General features: G+C 44.5%; 1 long non-coding RNA gene across 1 annotated transcript in view; it reads left to right on the forward strand.

The window, feature by feature from the left end:
- Positions 1-501: 501 nt before the first annotated feature.
- Positions 502-23,041, forward strand: part of LOC116740962 — a 45,257-nt gene continuing 22,717 nt past the window's right edge. The window contains exon 1 of the long non-coding RNA XR_004345989.1: positions 502-609. This is a non-coding gene — a long non-coding RNA (uncharacterized LOC116740962). The remainder of the gene's footprint in view (positions 610-23,041) is intronic.

The raw sequence follows: 23,041 nt of genomic DNA on the forward strand, positions 1-23,041 counted from the left end.
CTTTCCTCCTGGTTTGGAAGGGTACTTTCATATGGGAGAATTATTTCCCAGTTTTCAGGGAGTTAGAGTGGGGTTTTCTATATAAATCATTTTTTTACCAGCTGTTTCTCAAGTAACCTTAATTGAAAATAATCAATATGCCATGGAGACATATTTTGAGGCAGCCTGCCCTGGGTCCCAAAACAAACAAGGTTTAGAATTTTCTTGCAATTTTCTTTTGCTTTCTGCATTCCCTGTTCCCTCCTAGGGTGGTTGGTTGGGTGATTAATGTATTTAGGTCTCTATCTTTCATGTTAGAAACTCCCCTCTCATGTCAAGGGATGCTTAGCTGTTGTCTCTGACATGAGTAAAGGCACCACAATGCCGATTCTGAGTCCTGGGTGCATGGGTGGGGCTTGTCTGCACGTGGGCTTTACAGTAGGCTGATCAGTTGGGCACTCGGCTATTTCACCAGGGAAACACCAGATGCTAATAGGTCTTTTCTCTTGGCCTAGTCGATTTCCAAGAGAGGAATCTTCCATTCTTCCTCCCAGAGGATGTAAGCTGATCTACCATCATTCTGGCTGCTGGGCAGGGAAAGTGAGTGAGGCGTTCGCCACCCACCTCCAGGTAGGCTTTCACTGAATGCCCGTTTTTAGCCCTGTTCTCAACTGTGCCTCATGTCTCCGAGTCCAGAACCTCTTAGTTTGACTTGCCCATCGTCTTCCACCGCAGGGGAGGGCAGTCGTCTGGTTGTGTGGGGCAGGAGTGGAGGTCTGGGGGTCTCCCTGTGCCTCAAACAGCTGCACAGCCAAGTCTCACTTCCTATTTTCAGTCCTACCCCTCATCCCCATCTTCAGGGCTGTTCCAGTTGGAGTCCTGTGGCAAGGAGTCCACCTGCTGCCTCTTACTGTGCACGACCTCCCTTCTCAGGGTTAGATTTCAGCCTTCTCTGCTCTCCTAAATCAGTTACCACTGACTTTTCAGCTTTTCTTATCATCTGTCTTCTGTTCCTGCATCCTCTCCAGCCCTCTTGGTCCTTGTGGATACATGCTTTTTCCCTGTTAATTTCTCTACTCTCATTCTGAGGCTTTGGGGACAAGGTGGAAAGAAATGCACGTGTTTTCAGTGTCACGGCCTCCACAATGCACAGGCGTTGGAATGTGGAAAATACCCGAGAGGAGGAGCAGAGGAGACTGCAGGAAGTCTGCAGCAGCCTCCGGCTCCCAGAGCCTTGCCATGGCTGGCCAGATGCCTGACACGGTATCCAGTTCTGTGGTGAGCAGAGAGGAGTTCTCTGCGCGTGTGTTCAGAACGGTGACACTTGTGCGGAGAGCAGCAGAGGAGGGCGCTGTTGAAATGAGGAAAGAGAGTCACGCTCGGCTGGAGCAAGCGCAAGTCTACCGGAAAAGCATTGATGGCCAAGATCCAGCTGTATCTCACCCACCCCATTCCCCCTGTTAGGAGAGTTAATCCCAGGGGAGGCACCGTTGCACACTCTTGAGGGACAGCGCAGGGTCGCAGAGGTCACCAGCAGCCCCTCAGACTCAAGGGGTCCATGTGGCTATGACTCCAGTCCCTGAGGGTAACTTCATGAAGTGGGGAAAACAGCAGATTTCTCATCCTCTGTCAGAGGGCCATCCCCAAAAGCCAGGACATGGGCAACAACAACCCTGGCTACCTTGCTTCCAGCATGGGGTAGATAGCCACAGACAGGAGAGCTGCATCTCAAACATAATGCTAACTTGCCCTTGGCATCTGGCAAACCAAAGTCAGGTGGGGCAGGTTCTGAAAGGAGCCAGGGCTCCATGACCTGGGGTGGGGACTCTATTTCCCCCTCTAGGAGGGGAGCTGAGTAGTTCCACGTGTAGGTTCTGGGGGGCTGATCCCAGGACTTGGTGTGAGTGCTCACCTTTCCTTTCCGACCGTGAGCACCCTGCAGCCCTCCTGAGATGCTAACCCATGCCTGAGAGAGGCTGGAAAATGGGAGAAGGAAGAAGTATGCTCTGGGGTATTTTCAATACCACCAAGCAAGTCTTCCAGCTCTTAGCAGATACCGACTGGGTGTCCGACAGTTGAACTCAATTCTGACTGTCTACCTAGAGTTAGCACCAGAGGCCACAGGTTAAGGGCTCAGTCCTGCAAGACTGCCCCAAATTCAGATGTGATGCCAAAATTCGGCCTCTGTACACCAGTACTGAGTTCAATCTCGGAGACAGTTTTGAGTGAAGTAGAAAAGAATAGCTTTATTGCTTTGTCAGGCAAAGGGGGCCACAGTGGGCTAATATCCTCAAAACTGTGTGCTCTGACCTGGAGAGGGTAGTGAGGAGTTTTATCATAATGGTTCAAAGAGGAGGGCATGATCAGCTCACGGACATTCTTCTCATTGGTTGGTGGTGAGGTAATTGGGAGTCATCATCATCATCAACCTTCTGGCTCCAGCTGGTCTGGAGTCTTCGTGCTTGTGGGCAGCATACTGTTAACTTCTTTCACCTGGTGGGGCTTTTAGTCTCTGCAAAACAGCTCAAAAATATTGTTATGTGTATCCCTTGAGGGGGAACCAGGACCCTGCCCCAAGGCTGCACTATGTTTTTTGACTGCTCCTCCCTTGTCTCCACATCCCTTCCCTTCCCTGATTAGGGACTGTTTGAACCTGTCCTTTAGAGCTCAGGGAAGGTAAAGGAGGCTGAATGAAGCCTATTTCATACAAACAAAACTCGGGGGACACAGAAAGGCTTTTTTTTTCTTCTTCTTCTTCAATCTTCATATCTTTATTTTATTTTATTTTTACTGGCAAGCCTCCAATGCAATGATAAATTGGAAGTGTTGATACAGCGTATCCTTGTCCCTTTCCTGATTCCACAGAGAATGTGTTCAATAACTTACCAGTAAGCATAATGTATGCTGTAGTGTTTTTCACTTGTAGATATTCTTTATCAGGAAAAGGAAGGTCCCTTTTATTCTTAGTTGGCTATGAGTTTTTATCATGAATGATTATTGTCTTTTGTCAAATTCTGCTTTTGTGCCCAGGAGCCCCACAGGGTCCCTTTCGGTTTCAGGTGTAAGTCCAGGTTGTCACCTCTGCTTCTGACCCACCGGCTATAGATTGGTTAGAACTGCTCACAAAGCTCAGGGAGACATTTACTTACATTTACCAGTTTATTAAAAAGGATATCACAAAGGATACAGATGAGCAGCCCACGGAAGAGGTCCACGGAGGTGAAGTCAAGAAGCGTCCTGAGCTCAGGAGCTTCTGTTTGTGGGTCTAGGGTGCTCTGCCCTCCCAGCAAGTGGGTGTGTTCACCAACCCAGAAGCTTATCAAATCTCCTTGTGCAAAAGTTTTTATGGAACTTGATCTGCAGCCCCCAACCCCTTCCCTTAGATCAGGGGGTGGGACTGAAAGTTCCAATCTTGTGAATCACTCAGTCTTTCTAGTGACCAGCCCCTTCCTGAGGCTATGCAGGGCCCCCTCCCCCAGGTCATCTCATTAGCATAAACTCAGATGTCTTAGAGAGGGCTTGTTGTGAATAACAAAAGATACTCCTATCCCTTAGGAAAGTACAGGGATTTTAGGAGCTCGGCTCCCGGTACCAGGGATGGAAACCAAGTATATTTCTCACTATACCACACATGCCAACACCATATCCTCAGTGACAGCTGCTTCTGCTAAGGGGTGGCATGACTCCCATCAGTGAGGAAATCATCCTCTACATGGCAACCTTTCCCTCGCAGAGATGGGGAAGGGAGGGGAAGGGAAAGGCCCCAAAGCAGATACTATTGGTGCTGTGCCCAGAGCCCCCAGGGCTCCTGGACTGTTTTTATGCACACTAGGTCTCCTTGTGATGTTGCTCCCAGAAGCCTGCACCTGATCTCTTGGTAGAGAACCTAGGAATGTGTGTCCCACCCACCCCCCCGCCAGGGCTGACGCCGAATCTGGCCTGTGTACCCCAACACCAAATTAAATCTCAGAGACAGAGATTTGGGTGAACTAGAAAAGAATAGCTTTATTGCTTTGCCAGGCAGAGGGGCTTACAGTGGGCTAATGCCCTCAAAGCTCTGTGTCCCAACCCGGGGGTTGGGGTGGGGGGAGGGTTGTGAGGAGTTTTAGTCAAGGGGAGGGGTTGCTGATAAGGATCCAGGTGCGTCAGGACCTGCATTCCTTCAGTCTAGAGATCTTCTGGCATGAGGTGGTCTCGTGATCTGTGGTTCTCCAGGTTATTGAACTGTGACCTTCTCTCTGGAACATCTTCTGTGTGGTGGGGGGTTTAGTTCTGCAGAAGAGCTCAAAGATATTATGTGTATCCCTTGAGGAGGAAGCAGAACCCTACCCCAAGGCTGCAGTATTGTTTCTTGACTGCTCCTCCCTAATCTCCACATCCCCTCCTTTCCCTGATTAGCAACTGTTTGAACCTGCCCTTTGGAACTCAGAGAAGGGGACACAGAAAGGCTTTTGTGCCCAGAAGCCCCACAGGGTCTTGCCGGGTTTCAGGATTAGCCCTTAACAAACAAATGACTGAAAACATGGGGGTATAGCCCTCCAGCTTTCTTGCTCCTTTGTTATTTACTTATTTATTTATTTGGCTGCCCCGGGATCTTAGTTGCCACTTGCAGGATCTTTATTTGCGGCGTGTATGCGGGATCTAGTTCCCTGACCTAGGGATTGAACCCGGGCCCCCTGCATTGGGAGCGCAGTCTTAACCACTGGACCACCAGGGAAGTCTCTGTGGGGTTAATTTTAAACTGTCTCCAGAGTTCCCATGAGAGATTGCTCCAGGCCTGCCCCGCCTTGGGACTCTGCTTGCTCTCTCTGTTTCCTTAGCCTCCTTTCTTCCCAGGTCTCACTTCCCCACTCACTGCCCAACCAGTTTTTTTTCTGGGAACACTTCTTTTTTTTAAATTTTATTTTATTTTATTTATATTTATTTTTGGCTGCATTGGGTCTTTGTTGCTGTGCGCAGGGGCTACTCTTCATTGCAGTGCGTAGGCTTCTCACTGCGGTGGCTTCTCATGTTGCGGAGCACAGGCTCTAGGCATGCAGACTTCAGTAGTTGTGGCGCACGGGCTTAATTGCTCCGTGGCATGTGGGATCTTCCCGGACCAGGGATTGAACCCATGTCCCGTGCACTGGAAGGCAGATTCTTAACCACTGCACCACCAGGGAAGCCCTCTGGGAACACTTCTTAAATAAATAATTTTTACATGAATCCTCTTCAAGTCTCTGCTTCTGGAAACTCAATCTAAGACAGCCTCATCTTTCAGAGTCCTTGCTGGTTCTTGGCTACTGCAAAGTGGGACAGAGTGGGCAGCCCTTTGTTTATAAAGCACTGTAAGCATGCTGCAGATGTGAAAGGTAGACCCTGAGATGAGGAAAGGGTGGAGACTTAAGTTGTTTCAAATCAAAGGGAGAGAATTGGGCTTCTGAAGGAAACCTGGAGGGGTAAGAAGAGGCAAAAGCTGGGAGTTTGAGGTGGAGAAGGGGATGAGCCACAGGGCAGTATAAAATGTCTCTGTTGCACCAGACCTTCAGTAAGGACTGCTACTCATACAGACACTGTGTGGGCGTGATGTTTGGGGTAAGGCTGCTTGGGATGCGATGCTGCAGTGCGCACCAGAAGGGCAGGATGAGAAGGCAAGACGGTCCTGAAACTGAACTCATTCAGTGGAAGCAGGGATTCCGAGCCAGAGAAAATATAATCCACCACACGTGCACTGCACACACACACACACACACACACACACACACACACACGCACCAGTCTACCAAGAGGGGAAAGGGATAAGATTCCTCCTCTGAGATCTGAGTTATGCATGAAAAGGACAAACTTGAAATAACTGAAGGATAAGTTCTAAAGTCATTGCAAGAATATCCAAAGGCAGCTACAGCATTGCAACAGCAGTTCCCAGTGAAAATCGATAAGGTGACTCCCACAGCAAACAGGAGTTCATGGAAGGTGGGGGAGGCAGTGTCATCCAAACCCACCACAAGGGTCTTACAACATGGCACCACCACCCCCACGTGACCTGAGCTCTTTCCCTGCAAGCCCAGCCCATGACAGAGTCAGGCAGCCCTCCTCCCTCTGCCCTGCTCACCCAGGGTCTCAGCAGCCAGTGCCAAGAGCCCTGCCCCTTCCCTGCCTCCCTCTTCTCCACCCTGCTGCCAGCTTCCTCTCCCTGTGTGCCAGGGTCTCAGCGGCGGGTGTTCCAGGGTGAATGAGGTCTAATGTGGTCGGGAGCTGGGAGCCCGCCTCTCAATCCACTCCCATCTCTGACTCTTTCCCCTTTTAAGTCTTTATTCCACAAACATTTTTTCACCACATGCAACTCACCAGGAACTGCTGTCTTTGTTCTGTCTCCATCCCTGTTCCTGTTTCTTTTTTACTCTCTCTCCCTGACTCTCTCCATTCCTGACTCTTTTTTTCCTCCTTTCCTCTCTTTCTCTCTCCACCTTTCTCCCCTTCCCTCTCTCTATCCCTTCTCCCAGTCCTGGCCCCTTTGAATTAAATTGTCCTGAATCTCTGAAGACAGATGACACAGCAAATTTGACAGTGCCCACAGTAACTGACAAGTCACAAAGCAGTTTGTGGTAACAAGTCCTTATTTTTGTTGTTGTTGTTATTAGGAATACCCGTGTAACAAATGTGATTTTAGATCTTTATCTATGTCTCTGATTAATTCCTTCAAGAGCGCTCCCTAGGAAGAGTATTTTTAGGTCAAAGGGTACAGGCATTTTTAAGGCTTGTGATATAATTGGAAAATTGCTTTTTCAGGAATATTGCACATGTAACTGGACTTCTTTAAGTTCATACCAACTTCAGATTTAAGATGGGGTCACACATGTTTCTCCAGGGTCCTTGAAGACACTCATGTTCTGGAATATCTCTGTGGATTGGTTGGTCTGCAGAGGACATGCCCAATCCCCTTTCTGCACACTTAAATATTCATTTGTTGATTCGTTCAGCACACACTTATATCAAGCATGTGCCATGTGCTAGTAATGACCCTGGACTAGACTTTGGTGATTTTTTTTGGCTACACAGCATGGCATGTGGGATCTTAGTTCCCCGAGAAGGGATCAAACGCATGCCTCCTGCAGTGGAAGCTCAAAGTCTTAACCACTGGACCACCAGGGAAGTCCCCTAGACTTTGGTGATTGAGAGTTTTGCCAGAATCATGGGTGACTCCTTCCTTCAGACTAGGCACAATTCTGGCATTTGGTATTTTTTAAATCAACAATGAGAATTTTCTTACAATGCGAGACAGAGCGTAATCAAAGGTCATTTGACCAACCATTATTTTCCTACCCAGACAGTCATAAACAACATTCAGTTCTCACCCACACTGCCTTCAGACTTTATTGGTCAAGGCTTCTCCTTTTTTCAAACATCAAAACAGCTTTGGATGTTCTATAATTTTTTTGTGTGTGTGTGTGGTATGCGGGCCTCTCACTGTAGTGGCCTCTCCCGTTGCGGAGCACAGGCTCCGAACGCACAGACTTAGCGGCCATGGCTTACAGGCCTAGCCGCTCTGTGGCATGTGGGATCCTCCTGGACCAGGGCACGAACTCGCGTCCCCTGCATCAGGAGGCGGACTCGCAACTACTGTGCCACCAGGGAAGCCCTGTCCTATAATTTTTAATCAATGCTTGCTATAGACCGAATGTTTGTGTCCCTCCCCAAATTCATGTGTTGAAACCTAATCCCCAATATGACGGTATGAGGAGGTGGGGCCTTTGGGAGGTGATTAAGTCATGAAGGTGGAGCCTTTACCAATGTGATTAGTGCCCTTATAAAAGAGACCCCAGGGAATTCTCTGGTGGTTCAGTGGTTAGGACTCCACACTTTAACTGCTGAGCGCCTGGGTTCAATTCCTGGTTTGGGAACTAAGATCCCACAAACCATGTGGCGTGGCCAAAATTAAAAATGATAACATAAATAAATAATAAAGGAGACCCCAGAGAGTTTCCTCACCCCCTTCCTCCATGTGAGGACACAATTAAAAGAAGGTTATCTATGAACCAGGAAGCAGACCCTCACCGAACACCAAATCTACCAAGTACCTTGATCTTGGACTTCCCAGCCTCCAGAACTGTGAGAAATAAATATATGTTGTTTGCAAACCACCTCCTCTATGGTAATTTGTTATGGCAGCCCAAACAGACTGAGACACTGCTTCAAAGAAGGGAGGTGTTTTTCCCCCTTTATTTCCTCCCCTAGGGTAGAATTCATGGGTCATGATCCCCATCCATATTCTTTTCCCTTTTCTGAGGTAGGTTCAATGGCTGGCCTCTCTCTGTTATCCAACGGGTACATGAAAATATCAAGCATTATGTATTCAACTTGTTGCAACCTGTGCTCACATGCTCACAGATTCATAGATTTTGGTGTAACTTGCTCACTAATCACAAATTTTAGCTATTCAGTGAGTGTCAATGGATGTTTTTAGGTTTCCAAAGAGGAATTCAACTACAGATCTCCCAGAACGTTTAGATGCACTTAGAAGCTTAACAGTGCATGTTAATCAGATAATCACAATACAGTATGATAAAAGCTTTTCTGAAGTTGTACTATATGGGAGGTAGGATTGGAGGGGGGACCCAGAGGATAAGTCCAAAACACAACAAGCAAGGGCGAAAGACCTTATTAACTGTGTATCAGTCAGCCACTGCTGCATAACAAACACTGAAATTATCTCAGTGTCAAGCAACAATACATATAGTATTAGTAAATTTCTCACTCAGGTGACTGGAGGTTTGCTGGGCATTGCCCTTGATCTTGTCTGGGCTTACATGAGCATGGCTCTAAGCCATGGATTTGGTTCAGGTCTATTCCGTGCATTCTGGACCTCATGTGTACTAATATCCCATTGGCCAAAGTAGGTCATATGGCAAAGCTGACAATCAAGGTGCAAGGAAATACATTCTTCCCATGGAGGTGTAGTGAGAAGCAATGAATATCTGCTGAATAATCATCTAATCTACCACAAGCAGGATCTTATAGAACCAAGGGATGTTGTTCTAGGGAAAAGTAATAGGAACGACTAGAGAGGAACCACATCAGGAAAGACAGGGGGACACAAAGATGTGTGAGACATTTTGGGAATTGTGGGTGTTTTGAAGGACAGAAGCCCAGGGCACTTGTGAGAGATGTTGAGTATGTGTAGGAAGCTAAGTCAAAAGAGGGAGACAGGAGCCAGTATTTCAGGGTTGGAGGAAACCTAAAAGATCTGGATAGACTGGGGCAAGATAAGATGCCTGCCCTCCCTTTTGGATTTTCAGGGGCTCCTGCTCTGTCTTTTGAAGTCTCTACTTCCTGGATGGGGGGATCCTTCCATTAATCCTCTGTGCTCTCTAGGCAACCAATATTACCTTCTCTTCACCATCCAAGTGAAGAACTGCATTAATTCTCCTTTTCCTCATCACCTCCCGTGCCCAGCATAGCATCTAGTAAATGTTTATTATATATACCCCAGAATATGTGAACAACTGGGAATTCTTTTTTCAAAATTACTTTTTTCTATTAAGGCATACTTATTAAAAGAATGGCACAAATCATGAATAGGAAAGATGCATAGCCTGTTGACAGAAATATCCACCCTCACACTTCAATCAATAGCCTTTCAGATTACATGCAGTGTAGTTACATAACTAGAATCATATATTGTTATCTTTAACCAGCTTTTTTATATCAATTCAAAACATAAACCTATCACATCCTTTTTAATGGCTGCATTGTCTTTTATTGTATGGCTATAACGTCATTTATTCAATCTCTTAATTTTCACTGCTAAAAATGATATTCTGAAACATATACTTTTAAATATATATCTACGGGCTTCCCTGGTGGCGCAGTGGTTGGGAGTCCACCTGCTGATGCAGGGGACGTGGGTTCGTGTCCCGGTCCAGGAGGATCCCACATGCCGCGGAGCGGCTGGGCCCGTGAGCCATGGCCGCTGAGCCTGCGCATCTGGAGCCTGTGCTCCGCAGCAGGAGGGGCCACAACAGTGAGAGGCCCACGTGCTGAAAAAAAAAAAAAAAAAAAAAAAAAAAAAATATATATATATATATATATACCTACTGGACTAGTTATTTGTCTAAGCATAAATTGCTAGAAATAGAATAGTTAATTGAAATGCATACCCACTTAAGCTTTTCATACATATTGCCAAGTTGCCTGCCAGAATGGCTGTATCAACATGCATTCCTATCATTGATGTCTGAAAGTAGCTTTCCTTCACATACTTGACATCACTAGGTATTACACACATAGCTAATGTAAACAATTTTATTTCATTGTTATTATAATGGAATAATGGCATTTTTATGTCTTTGTGAAAAAAACATATTTTTTGAACTGGAATTCTCCCAGCAGAGTCATCAACAAATGTGAGAGTAGAACACAGATATTTTAAGAAAGAGGACTTATTAAAGATAGAAGTGGAAATCAATAAATGAGAAAGCAAAAAAAATAGAGTTGATAAACCTAAGAGCTGGCTCTTTTAAAAAGGAGGGGGTAATACAGAAGCAGAAAAATTTAGAACTATCAAGCATGAGCAAAAAAATAGGGGATAAAACACAAAAAAAACCCACAATGCCAAATGTTAAAATTTATGTTATATGTCTAAAAATTTATCTGAAATGGCTTTCTTGAAAATATAAGTTCCTAAAATTGATTCTAAAGAACCAAAACCCCTTGATAAAATGGAAAAGGTTGTAAATAATCTAAGCCCACAAGCAACAGCACCCAGATGGTTTTATGAATGAGTTCTAGGAAATCTTATTTTAAAATACCATTTCTATGTCATTTTAACTAGATATTTAAACTAGCACAGGAAAAGATGTAATTTATAATACAAAAATGCAGTGTGTTTTATAATACAAAAGTCTAAATAGGCATTTATAGACATGAAAGTCTTAAATAAAATATTAGTAAGTTATACCCAGCAGCAGTATATTAAAAGAATTGTGCATCAGGATCACATAGTGTTTATTCCAGGAAGAATGATTGGTTCAACATTAAATAATGTGTGTTGAATCAAGCATTCTGTAATACATTAGATGGTGAAAGGACAAAAGCCTATGGTCATCTCAATATATGCCAAAAATGCATTAATTAAGATGTGACATCTATTTCAGATAATGATGATAATGACAATAATGGCAACAATGGCGGTAAATATCTTAGTAAGCAAAGAACAGGAGGGCCAAGGATACACATTTTTTTTTAAATCAGAAGCCACAGCAGCAAACTTAATGGTAAAACATCAAACATTGTTTCCATTAAATGAGGTGCTAACTATTATTGCTGCTAATCAAAATGTTTCTGAAGTCTCAGAACAATGTCATTAGTTAAGAAAAAGAAATAAACGAGATCGATATTAAAATAAATAGCAAATTATCTTTACATCCAGACTATACTCTTTTCATTTTAGGAAATCCATGAAATCCAACTGAAAATATTACTGAAACTAATAAGAGAAGTCAATAAAGTGGTTCAATATAAGAAATACAGTGAGAGGCCCGCATACCGCAAAAAAAAGATATTCTCAAGACTACATTTCCCATTCTCCCTTGCAGCTAGATGTGTTCATGTGACTAAGTTTTGACCAATGAGCGTGGGGTTTTTTTGCTACATCCAGAAATCTTCCTCAAGAGACTGCTTACATCCTTTTCCCTTCTCTAACCACTTTGTCTTTCCTGCTGCTTGGGACGTGAAGTCTGAGGATAAGTCTGGGTAGACTGGACTTTGAGGATGAAGTTCACATGCTAGTTACGGCAGAGCAGAAAGCTGGAAGGAGCCTGGATTCCAGAGGTTTTTATGAAAGAGAAAAACCACATCAGCTCAAGATTGCCTACATCTGGACCTTAACATAAGGGAAAAATGGGACTATCTTTTTTTTTTTTTTTTTGGCGGTATGCGGGCCTCTCACTGTTGTGGCCTCTCCCGTTGTGGCGCGCAGGCTACGGACGCGCAGGCTCAGCGGCCATGGCGCACGGGCCCAGCCGCTCCGCGGCATGTGGGATCTTCCCGGACCGGGGCACGAACCCGTGTCTCCTGCATCGGCAGGTGGACTCTCAACCACTACGCCACCAGGGAAGCCCCTGGGACTATCTTATTTAAGCCATTGTTATTTTGGGTCTTGTTCGTTTACAGGTGAATCTAATCCTATCTTAATAAACTTTCATATTCCCCTCATGCATATATAATTATATTCAGACTTATTTAAGACATGTACACAAGTATTATACAGTAAGTCCCGTACATATGAACGAGTTCCGTTCCAAGAGTGCATTCATAAGTCCGATTTGTTCGTAAGTCCAACAAAGTTAGCTTACAAACCCAACTAACACAATCGGCTATATAGAACTGTACTGTAATAGGTTTATAATACTTTTTACATAAATAATACATTTTTTTAAAAACCCAAAAATAAAACATTTTTAATCTTACAGTACATTACCTTGAAAAGTACAGTAATACAGTACAACAGATGGCATACAGAGGTTGGCATCGAGTGAACAGGCAAGAAGAGTTACTGATTGGAGGAGGGAGAGGAGGTGGGAGATGGTAAAGCTGAAGGATCGTCAACAATAGGAGACGGAGGGCAAGCTGTAATTTCACTCACGCCTGACGTTGATGGCTTAGGTTCTGGTTCCTTGCTGGATTCAATTCTATCTACCCTCTTGAAAAAATAATCCACTGATGTCTGGGTAGTAGCTCTTTTTTTCTCGTCATAGATAAAGGTAGCACTGGATTGCGTTCTGAATGGCTGCTGCGACCTTCGTGTACTGTTCTACGTTTGGATCCTGTGCCTCAAAAATTAACAGTGCCTCCTCAGATAAAGAAAATCCCCTTGCCATTGCCTGTGTCATGAATCTCTTCGGTTCTTCAGTTACTCCTTCTTCCTCTTGTCTCTCTGCGCTTTTAGCAGTACCAGCTGTATCACCGCTGCGTTTACACTTGCTTCTGGACATCCTGGACTTGAAATAAAGATACTGTACTACTGTACTCTATACAGTACTGTACAGTAAAGAACACAAAAGCACAAACACTTGTAGAGGATGCACGCACATGACAATGTACCCCAGACATGTGAACTAACTTATGGGACTGGACATGTGAACGCATGTTCACATCTTTGAAAGTTCGCAACTTGAAGGTTCATATGTAGGGGACTTACTGTATAGGTTTTTTTCATTATTTTCAGGGAGGGAAAAAATACTTTCTTCATCTTGTTTTCTTCAGTCAATACTACCTTGTGAAATTCTATCCATGTCAATTAGTATAGCTCTAATTCATATTTTTTGGTGACTTCAAACAAGTACCAGACCTGATTCCCCAATCCTCCCATTATTGGACATTTGCTTTGTTTCCAATTTTTCTCTTACTATTAACACAATGAAGTAGTAAACATATGTTCTTGTTTACTGTTGCTGTTGTTTCTGAGGGATAGAATCCTAAAAGTAGGCTAGCTGGATGAAGGATGAAGGGTATATGTACTTTTTTTCTTAGGGTGTATGTATTTTAAATTTTAATAGATGTTACTAGATTGATTTCCAGAAAGCCTGCATCATTTACATTTCTTTTTTTTTTTTTTTTTTTGGCTCTGCCCCGTGGCTTGTCGGATCTTAGTTCCCCAGCCAGGGATTGAAACTGGGCCCTCAGCAGTGAAAGCGTAGAGTACTAACCACTGGACTGCCAGGGAATTCCCTGCATCATTTACATTTCCATCAACAATGTATAAGAGCACCATTTCTCCACATCTTTACCAGCAATAGTTCCTTTTTATTCTTTAGCAGTCTAGTGGATGTAAAATCTTGTTACCTCAATTTCCTTTTCTCTATTAATTAATATCTGATAATATAAGACTCTTCATAGTTTTCAGGCATTTGTTCTTTCCTACGAGGTCACTTTATCCAATTCAAACAAAACCCTATGATAATCTAAATGGAATTCCAATAAATTGACATATAGATTTGGAGAAAATTAACATTTTTATATTAAGCTTTCCCTCCACTTTTTATTGATTTCTTTATGTCTTCCAATAAACTGTACAGTTTTTATACAGCTTTTCCTATGCCTTTCCTTTTTTATAATTAGTTCTTAAGTTTTTTTTTTTTTTTTTTTTTTAGATGTTGGGGGTAGGAGTTTATTAATTAATTTATTTTTGCTGGGTTGGGTCTTCGTTTCTGTGCGAGGGCTTTCTTTAGTCGTGGCAAGCGGGGGGCCACTCTTCATCACGGTGCGCAGGCCTCTCACTATCGCGGCCTTTCTTGCTGCGGAGCACAGGCTCCAGACGCGCAGGCTCAGTAGGTGTGGCTCACGGGCCCAGCCGCTCCGCGGCATGTGGGATCCTCCCGGACCGGGGCACGAACCCGCGTCCCCTGCATCGGCAGGCGGACTCCCAACCACTGCGCCACCAGGGAAGCCCAGTTCTTAAGTTTTTGACTTTTTAATTTAATGTAATTATTTTTGGCCATGCCGAGTGGCTTGTCGGATCTTAGTCCCCCAACCAGGAATTGAACCCAGGCCCTCGGCAGTGAGAGCAATGAGTCCTAACCATTGGACAGACAGGGGGTTCCCTCCTATGCCTTTCTTATTAAATGCAGTCTTAAATATTCTTGATGTTTTGAAGTTATTATTAATAGAATATTTCCCCATTTCCATTTCTAGGTATTTATTAGTAAAATGAGAGAAATGCTATGGATTTTTTATATATTTATCTTGTAAGAATCCGCCTTATCAAATTATCTTATTCATATATATATATTTTTAGTGGAACCTCTTGCATTTTGTTATTAAACAATAACATTAGAAAATAAGATATTTTTAGGGACTTCCCTGGTGGTGCAGTGGTTAAGAGTTCACCTGCCAATGCAGGGGGGGGACATGGGTTTGATCCCTAGTCCAGGAAGATCCCACATGCCACAGAGCAACTAAGCCTATGTGCCACAACTACTGATCCTGTGCTCCAGAGCCCACGAGCCACAACTACTGAAGCCTGTGCACCTAGAGCCTGTGCTCTGTAACAAGAGAAGCCACTGCAACGATAAGCCCATGCACCGCAACGAAGAGTAGCCCCTGCTTGCTGCAACTAGAGAAAAGCCTGTGCGCAGCAACAAAGACCCAATGCAACCATAAATAAATAAATAAATACTTTTTTAAAAAAGGAAAATAAGATTTTTTTAGCTTTTTATTTCCAATGCTTATGTTAGTTATTTCATTTTCTCTTTTGGCATTTTCTAGAACCTCCAAAACCATGATAAATAATAACAGGTCAAGTTGCTTGGCTTTTTATTCCTCTCCTTCAATTACTAGTGTTCCTCCACTCCTATCCTTTTTTTTTTTTTAATATTTATTTATTTATTTGGTTGCACTGGGTCTTAGTTGCAGCAGGCAGGCTCCTTAGTTGTGGCATGCAAACTCTTAGTTGCAGCATGCATGTGGGATCTAGGTCCCTGACCAGGAATCGAACCTGGGCCCCTTGCATTGGGAGCATGGAGTCTTATCCACTGCGCCACCAGGGAAGTGCCCCCTCCACTTCTATCCTTGGTTGGACCACTTAACATCTTATTCGAGGCCGAGAATAATGTCTGCTTTTCCCAACACTCTATCCCTTGCACCCGGAATAGGGCTGAGCACATACTATAAAAATGGGAAATATATATATATTTGAAGAAGCAGAAGTAGCCAAATGTTGAGATCAAATAAGATAAGAATTCAAAATGTATTTTAGATTTAACAAGAAGGAAGTCATTGATGAACTTGGTGTTAGTATTTTAGTGGTTGGGACAGAAGCCACAGGACAGAAATTTTGGGAATAAGGCACATGAGGCATGAAAGAACTTTTTGTGCAAACCTTTGGGTGCCTGAGCTCCCCTCGTGCTTATGGGGCACTGACAGCATCTCAGGATGGCAGAGCCTGTGGTGTACACAGAGCTGAGATGAGCCATGCTGAGGACTTTGAGCTCCAGCTTGGAGGCCCTGGGCAGCTATGGAAGAACTTTAGAGAGTCATGTATTCGAGGTGCTTTTTAGAAAGATCACTCCTTCTAAAGAAAAGAGAATACTGTTTCTTGAATTCAGCCATTTCCCTCCATCCTTATTTGCATCGCCTTTCCTCAGATCACCCCACTCATCTCCTCTCAACATATGGATTGCTGCCACACCTTCCTGGTCTCTCTCCATACATTCTTGTCCCTCGTCATTTCATTTTTCACATCAGCTTCCAAGGTAATCCCTTTATTTTGTTTTTGTTTTTCAGAGTAACTTTTTCTAGGTTACAAATCTAGTCATACCATTCTTCTGCTTAAAATATATTATTGGGGGCTTCCCTGGTGGCGCGGTGGTTGGGGGTCCGCCTGCCGATGCGGGGGACGCGGGTTCGTGCCCTGGTCCGGGAGGCTCCCGCGTGCTGCGGAGCTGCTGGGCCCGTGAGCCATGGCCGCTGGGCCTGCGCGTCCGGAGCCTGTGCTCCGCGGCGGCGGGGGGGAGTAGCGCGGCAGTGGGAGGCCCACGTACCTACAAAAAAAAAAAAAAAAAAAAAAACATTATTGGGAGTCAGTAAAGCATCACTCTGGCTTCTATGGGATCCAGACTTCCCAGGTGAGCTCCTGACTGTGTCAACATCCATCCTTTGGTTGATAGGAATGAGCTAGCTTTTATACTTACCTATATTTATCTGGGGAATGACCCAGATAAATATCTTTGGAATCCTAAGGAGAAGGTCAGTTTCTACGCTAGGGAAACAGAGCTCAATGAGGATCCAGTGACCATTCTTTGAGGTTTTGGGGGTGAAGATCTCCTCAAAACTATTTATTCTCCCACCCCAGAGCCAGTTCAAATTGTGCTAAAAGCTGTTAATGGTGCTTATCCCATTCCTCTGCTGAATGTTCCTTATAGGAGGTCTTGATGCCCTGTGTCTGCTGGGATGAGAGAATGAGTTCTCTGGAAACAGTCCGGTCTATAGGTCTGTGTCTGAGGAGAGAACCAGGAAGATTTGATGGGGTTTAGGAAAGAGTTCTTGGAAGAATCCACAATCAAACCAGTTCAAGGCTAGGATTCAGTAATAGATGATGCTGACAGTGATGTGGCAGGACTGTTTCCCTTCTCAAATCCTGGTACCTCCTGAGGCCAAGATAGCACAGATGGTAAAACGGTTAGATTCTGAATATATTTTGAAGATAGAGCTGATAGGATTTGCTGACAAATTGAACATAGGATAAGAGAAAAAGAGATAGACCAAGGTTTTGGGGCTAAGCAATTGGAAGCATGGAGTTGCTGTTTCCTGACATGGTGATGCTATAGGATGAGCAAGTTTTGAACAGGTCTGAAATTTAATTTTGGACATGTTATGTCTGAGATGCTATTAGACATCTAAAGAAGGATATCAAGCAAGTAGTTGGATATGCATACCAAGAGTTCTTGAGAGAAGTCAGGGTTGGAGATATAAATTTGGGGGTGTTTAGAGCCATGAGACTGGATGAGGTCACCAGGAAGTAAGTGGAGATAAAGAAGAGCATCAAGGACTGAGTCTGGGGAAATCCAGCTTAGTTGGAGAGATGAGGAAGAAGCAACAGAGAAGACTAAGAAAGAGTAGTTATTGAAGTAGAAGGAAAACTAGAAGCATGCACCGTCATGGAAGGTAAGCACAGGAAGTGTTTCCAAGAACAGAGAATCATCAACTGTGCCAAATACTGCAGGTAGGTTGTATTAGTCCCAGCAGAACTAATCTGCCGTGATAGAGACATCCCCATGTCTCAGTGGCATAGGCAATATGTTTATTTCTCACTCGTATAAAGTATATTCAGCAGCAGAGGGGAAGGATAAAAGGAAAGGAGAAGCGGTTCTCTGCTCCATGGTGATAATCAGGGTCCCGTGATGCCAGAGGCTGAGTCATCTTCAGCTTGTGGTTTTCTTTTTCAATTTTATTTATTTATTTATTTTTGGCTGCATTGGGTCTTTGCTGCTGTGTGCAGGCTTTCTCTAGTTGCAGCGAGTGGGGACTACTCGTCATTGCGGTGCGTGGGCTTCTCATTGTGGAGGCTTCTCTTGTTGTGGAGCATGGGCTCTAGGCATGCAGGCTTCAGTAGTTGTGTCATATAGGCTCAGCAGTTGTGGCTCGCAGGCTCTAGAGCACAGGCTCAGTAGTGGCACACGGGCTTAGTTGCTCCGCGGCATGTGGGATCTTCCCAGACCAGGGTTCAAACCCTTTTCCCCTGCATTAGCAGGCAGATTCTTAACCACTGCGCCACCAAGGAAGTCCCTCAACTTGTGGTTTTCAAGGTCACTAAGGGTGCCGATGTCAGCCAGTAAATGGGGGTGGCAGTTGAGGATGGTGCACGGGAAATGTATTGGTAAGAGTCTGGCAAGAAACAGGACACATTCAAGTTGGGTAATTTGAGAAAGGTTTAACAAAGAGACTACCTATAAAGGTGTGAGTAGGACTTCCCTGATGGTCCAGTGGTTAAGACTCTGCACTCCCAATGCACGGAACGCGGGTTCCATCCCTGGTCAGGGGACAAAGGTCCCACATGCTGTGCAGTACGGCCAAAAAGTAAAAAAAAAGAAAGAAAAAAAAAAGCTGTGAGCAGGGGCAGGAAAACTATTACAGGATTCCTATAACTCTGATATGGTTGATAGTGGGAGCTATTACCACCCCAGGTCTGAAGAGACAGAGAGAAAGTAAATGGTAGTGGAAATGGGGGAGAGAAAGAACTACATGAGGAGAGATGCTGGACTGAAGCTTTGATTTGAATCAGAGGAAAACAGCCAACTCAACCCCACAGGAGAGAGCCAGGGGAACAAATACCCTGACCCCACTCTGTTCCCTCCCTTCAGTCTCCTGCAGGTACCTCCCATTGCCTCAACCCAACCAGAAACCAGAAGGCTCATTGATAAAAGTCCCCAGCGGTTAGGCTCCCGAGGCACATAACAGCGTGAGGAAGGTGAGGAGTGGATCTGGAGGAGCAAGTATCCAGTACAAGACGTTTCTATGAGTCAGGCTTGGAAGTTGCATAACTCCCTTCCACCCACATTCCATTGGCCAGAACCCAGTCATGTGGCCATATGTAACTACAGATAAGTTTAGGAGATAAGGTCCAGATAGGAAGAAAGAGAGATTTGGTGGCCAGATAACCCCTCTCCAACTCATGGTCAAGCAAAATAATAACTGTCCATTGACCACTGGATTTAGCAATATGGAGGCCATTAGTGATTACAATAATCCAGTCTTGGTAGAGTGGTGGCTGTGAAAATCTAAGTGGAGTGGATTCAAGAGAGAACGGGAGGAGAAAAATTTGGACACAGCAATTATTAACAACTACTTTCAACAAGTTTTGCTGTACAGGGAAGCCAAACAGTGAGGTAATAGCTGGAAAGGTTGTTGAGATCAAGAGGGTTTTGCTTCTTTGTGGGTTTTTTTTTGGCCTTACCACTCAGCTTGCAGGATCTCAGTTCCCCGACCAGGGATTGAACCTGGGCCACAACAGTGACAGCGCTGAATCCTAAGTACTATACCACCAGGGAACTCCCTTGCTTTGTTTTTTATAATGAAGAAATAAAGCATATTTTTATGCTGATAGGATGTTCCAGTAGAAAAAAAAAAATGATGCTTCAAGAAAGAGAGAGTAAATTGCTGGAGTGATGTCCTTGAGTAAGAAGGAAAGGATGGGATCTAGTGATAAGGCAAAGGTTGGCCTTGGGAAAGAACACAGGCAGTTCATCTGTAGTGACAGAAAGGAAAGCAGGATATATGGACAGAGTCCAGGTGGGGAGTAAATGTGTGCTTGTCAAAGTTCTTTTCCAATCACTTGTATATTCTCAGTGAAACAAAAAGCAAAATTATCTGCTGAGAGTGAGTCCGGAGGATTAACTGTCAAGGGTTCGAGCAGAAACGAGACAATACAACATAGTTACCTAAGAGGATATGAGAAGTTATACCCAGAAGTTAATCTTCCCAGTGGAGATGGTCCAAGTGTCTCTAAGATATTCTACTCTGAGTCCACACCCAGGTGAAGCCCTCTGGCCCTGCCTTTCTCCATTCTATCTATAGACCTCTCCTTGCCCTAATCCAACATCAAAACTAGATGGTAATAATAGATAGCACTTTTTGAGCACTTACAAATTCCAAGCACTGCTCTAATCACCACACATGTATTTAGTCATAATAACTCTATGACGTGGGTACTACTGTTATCAACCCCGTTTTATAAAGGCACAACAGATGCCCACACTGAATTCAAACTCAAGTAGTCTGGCTCCAGAACTGCCAGTCAAAGGTCTGGCTTTTGACTTCCTTTTTTTTTTTTTTTCCATGCCGAGGGGCTTGAGGGATCTCAGTTCCTCGACCAGGGATTGAACCTGGGCTATGGCAGTGAAAGCCTGGAATCCTAACCACTAGGCCACCAGAGAACTCCCTTGACTTCTACATGTAGATCTATACCTACCAGAAGTGTCAGAGTGATAAACCCTAGAGGGTGCTGGGCTTGAGAGGAGTAAATGAAATTTTAAAAGTCAAGGGGCTGGGGCTCATGGGTGGGTATGAGTTGCTGTGTTTAGGAGGGGCTTTCTGGGAACTTGCTGCTGAGAGATGGGTGGCCACATGGTGACCCAGAGAGCCTAGGACCAAAAGGCAGAGCCAATATCAGGAAGACAGGGACGAGCTGAATAGGCTGGAAGAGACCCTCACGTCTTCCCCATCCGGTGTAAGCTCTGCATCAATCAGCATATAATGCTTGATTTAATGTTGACTTAACGTTCCCCTGGTTCCACGTATGTTTCACTGGCTGAGAGACTCTGATCTGTTTCCATGATAGGGAGGCATGGTGCTGTGGTGGCAACAGTAATGATGATACTATGGTAAACTAGCTCCCAACCAATGAACACTTCATCAACGAACAATGAACTTCATGAACTTTATCAATGAAAAATTTATCAATGGGTGAAGAACCATGTATTTTTTTTTTACATTATGTCATTCAATTCTTCTAATACCCCTGTGAGGCACATAACACTATTCCCATTTTCAGATGAGGAAAGTGAGGCTCAGAGAGGTTGTATCAGATGCCCAAGGTCACAAAGATGGTAAGTGGTGGAGCTGGGGCTTCAACTCCAGGCTTTTAGAGTTGGAAGCCTGCACTGGCTACGCTGTATCACCTGACTCTCTATTTGGGAATGAAGCACCAGGAGCGCTAGGGAACCCTACAGGGCCCTGATGGCCTCCAGGGCAGGGCCCCTGGATGAGAGCAACTCCCTTTAATGAAGGCAATTGAGAAACAATCCTCCTCTTTATTTGCCTATAACAGGGACTCAGCAAATCTAATTATCTTCCTGTGAACCAGTTAACTACTCAATTTTCTCCATTTGGGTAATTTATTACCAGAGTCAAATGCAGGATCCAGCTAATTTTGGAAAGAGGCAGCTGTAGGGTCATCTGGGGAACAAGCCCAGCTGAGAAAGAAGGAAGAGCAGGCACCAGCCTCCGCTTGGAGGGAGAGGGGACAAGCTGAGGGGCCCCAGGGCCGGCTGGAGTGAAGGGCAGGGAGAAGACCTGAGGCAGGCTGGCCGGGATTCCCTCGGTACCAGAGAGCAGCAAAGTCAGGGTCTTGGGTCCAGGAGGGCAGAGCTGCCATTGCAGCTGCCAGCATCCGCTCAGGGTAGGGATGGGGGCACTTCAATCACTAGCTGCTTTAACTGTTTCTTCTCTCACTTTGAGGGACACGCGGGAATCAGTCATCCCCTTCGGCCTCACAGTCTCATTTGGAGCCAGCTCACAAAGGTGTCATCCACAGAAAGAGAGAAATCTTAGGTCCTGCCTCTATGAACACACGTCAACATTGCTAACATTTATCAAAAGTCGGTCCTATCGCATACAGAGGAGGTTAGGTGCTGTCACTTCCTGTACTACAGATGAGAACACTGGGGCTCTGAGAAGGGATGTACTATATATCTATTTTTTTTTCAGATTCTTTTCCATTATAGATTATTACAAAGTACTGAGTATGGTTCCCTGTGCTATACAGTAGGTCCTTGTTGGTTATCTATTTTACAAATAGTAGTGTGTATATGTTAATTGAAAACTCCTAATTTATCCTTCCCCTGCTTTCCCCTTTGGGAACCATAAGTTTGTTTTCTATGTCTGTGGGTCTATTTCTATTTTGTATATAAGTTCATTTTTTTTTAGATTCCACATATAAGTGATATTACATGATATTTGTCTTTGTCTGGCTTACTTCACTTAGTATGATAATCTCTATGTCCATCCATGTTGCTGCAAATGGCATTATTTCATTCCTTCTTATGGCTGAGTAATATTCCATTGTGTATATATACCACATCTTCTTTTTCCATTCGTCTGTCAATGGACATTTAGGTTTCTTCCGTGTCTTGGCTATTGTAAATAGTGCTGCAGTGAACATTGAGGTGCATGTATCTTTTCGAATTGTGGTTTTGTCCGGATATATGCCCAGGAGTGGGATTGTTGGATCATATGATAGCTCTATTTTTGGTTTTTTGAGGAACCTCCTACTCTTTTCCATAGTGGCTGAAACAATTTACATTCTCACCAGCAGTGTAGGAGGGTTCCCTTTTCTCCACACTTTCTCCAGCATTTATTGTTTGTAGATTTTTTGATGATGGCCATTTTGACTGGTGTGAGGTGGTACCTCATTGTAGTGTTTTTGTTTGTTTGTTTAATTTTTTGGCCACGCCACATGGCATGAGGGATCTTAGTGCACTGACCAGGGATTGAACCCGTGCCCCCTGCAGTGGAAGCGTGGAGTCTTAACCACTGGACCAGCAGGGAAACCCCCTCCTTATAGTTTTGAATTGCATTTCTCTAATAATGAGCTCTTAAAGCAACATGCTACGCATGCAATTTTCTAGCACCACCAGCGTAAAGAATGGGGGTGTTTGGGGCGACAAGGTTTGGAGAAGCATTGGCTCACTAAACAAAGTCCTGATCAAGGATGTTCAGACCTTCAGCGAGCTCCTCAGGGGAAGGGGGCTTTGGGAGCATCAAGAGAGATGAGAGAAAACCTGGTGAATCTGTCTCTTGGGACAGTTGC

This window comes from Phocoena sinus, chromosome 15 (genome assembly GCF_008692025.1).
Source record: "Phocoena sinus isolate mPhoSin1 chromosome 15, mPhoSin1.pri, whole genome shotgun sequence".
NCBI classification, from domain to species: domain Eukaryota; kingdom Metazoa; phylum Chordata; class Mammalia; order Artiodactyla; family Phocoenidae; genus Phocoena; species Phocoena sinus.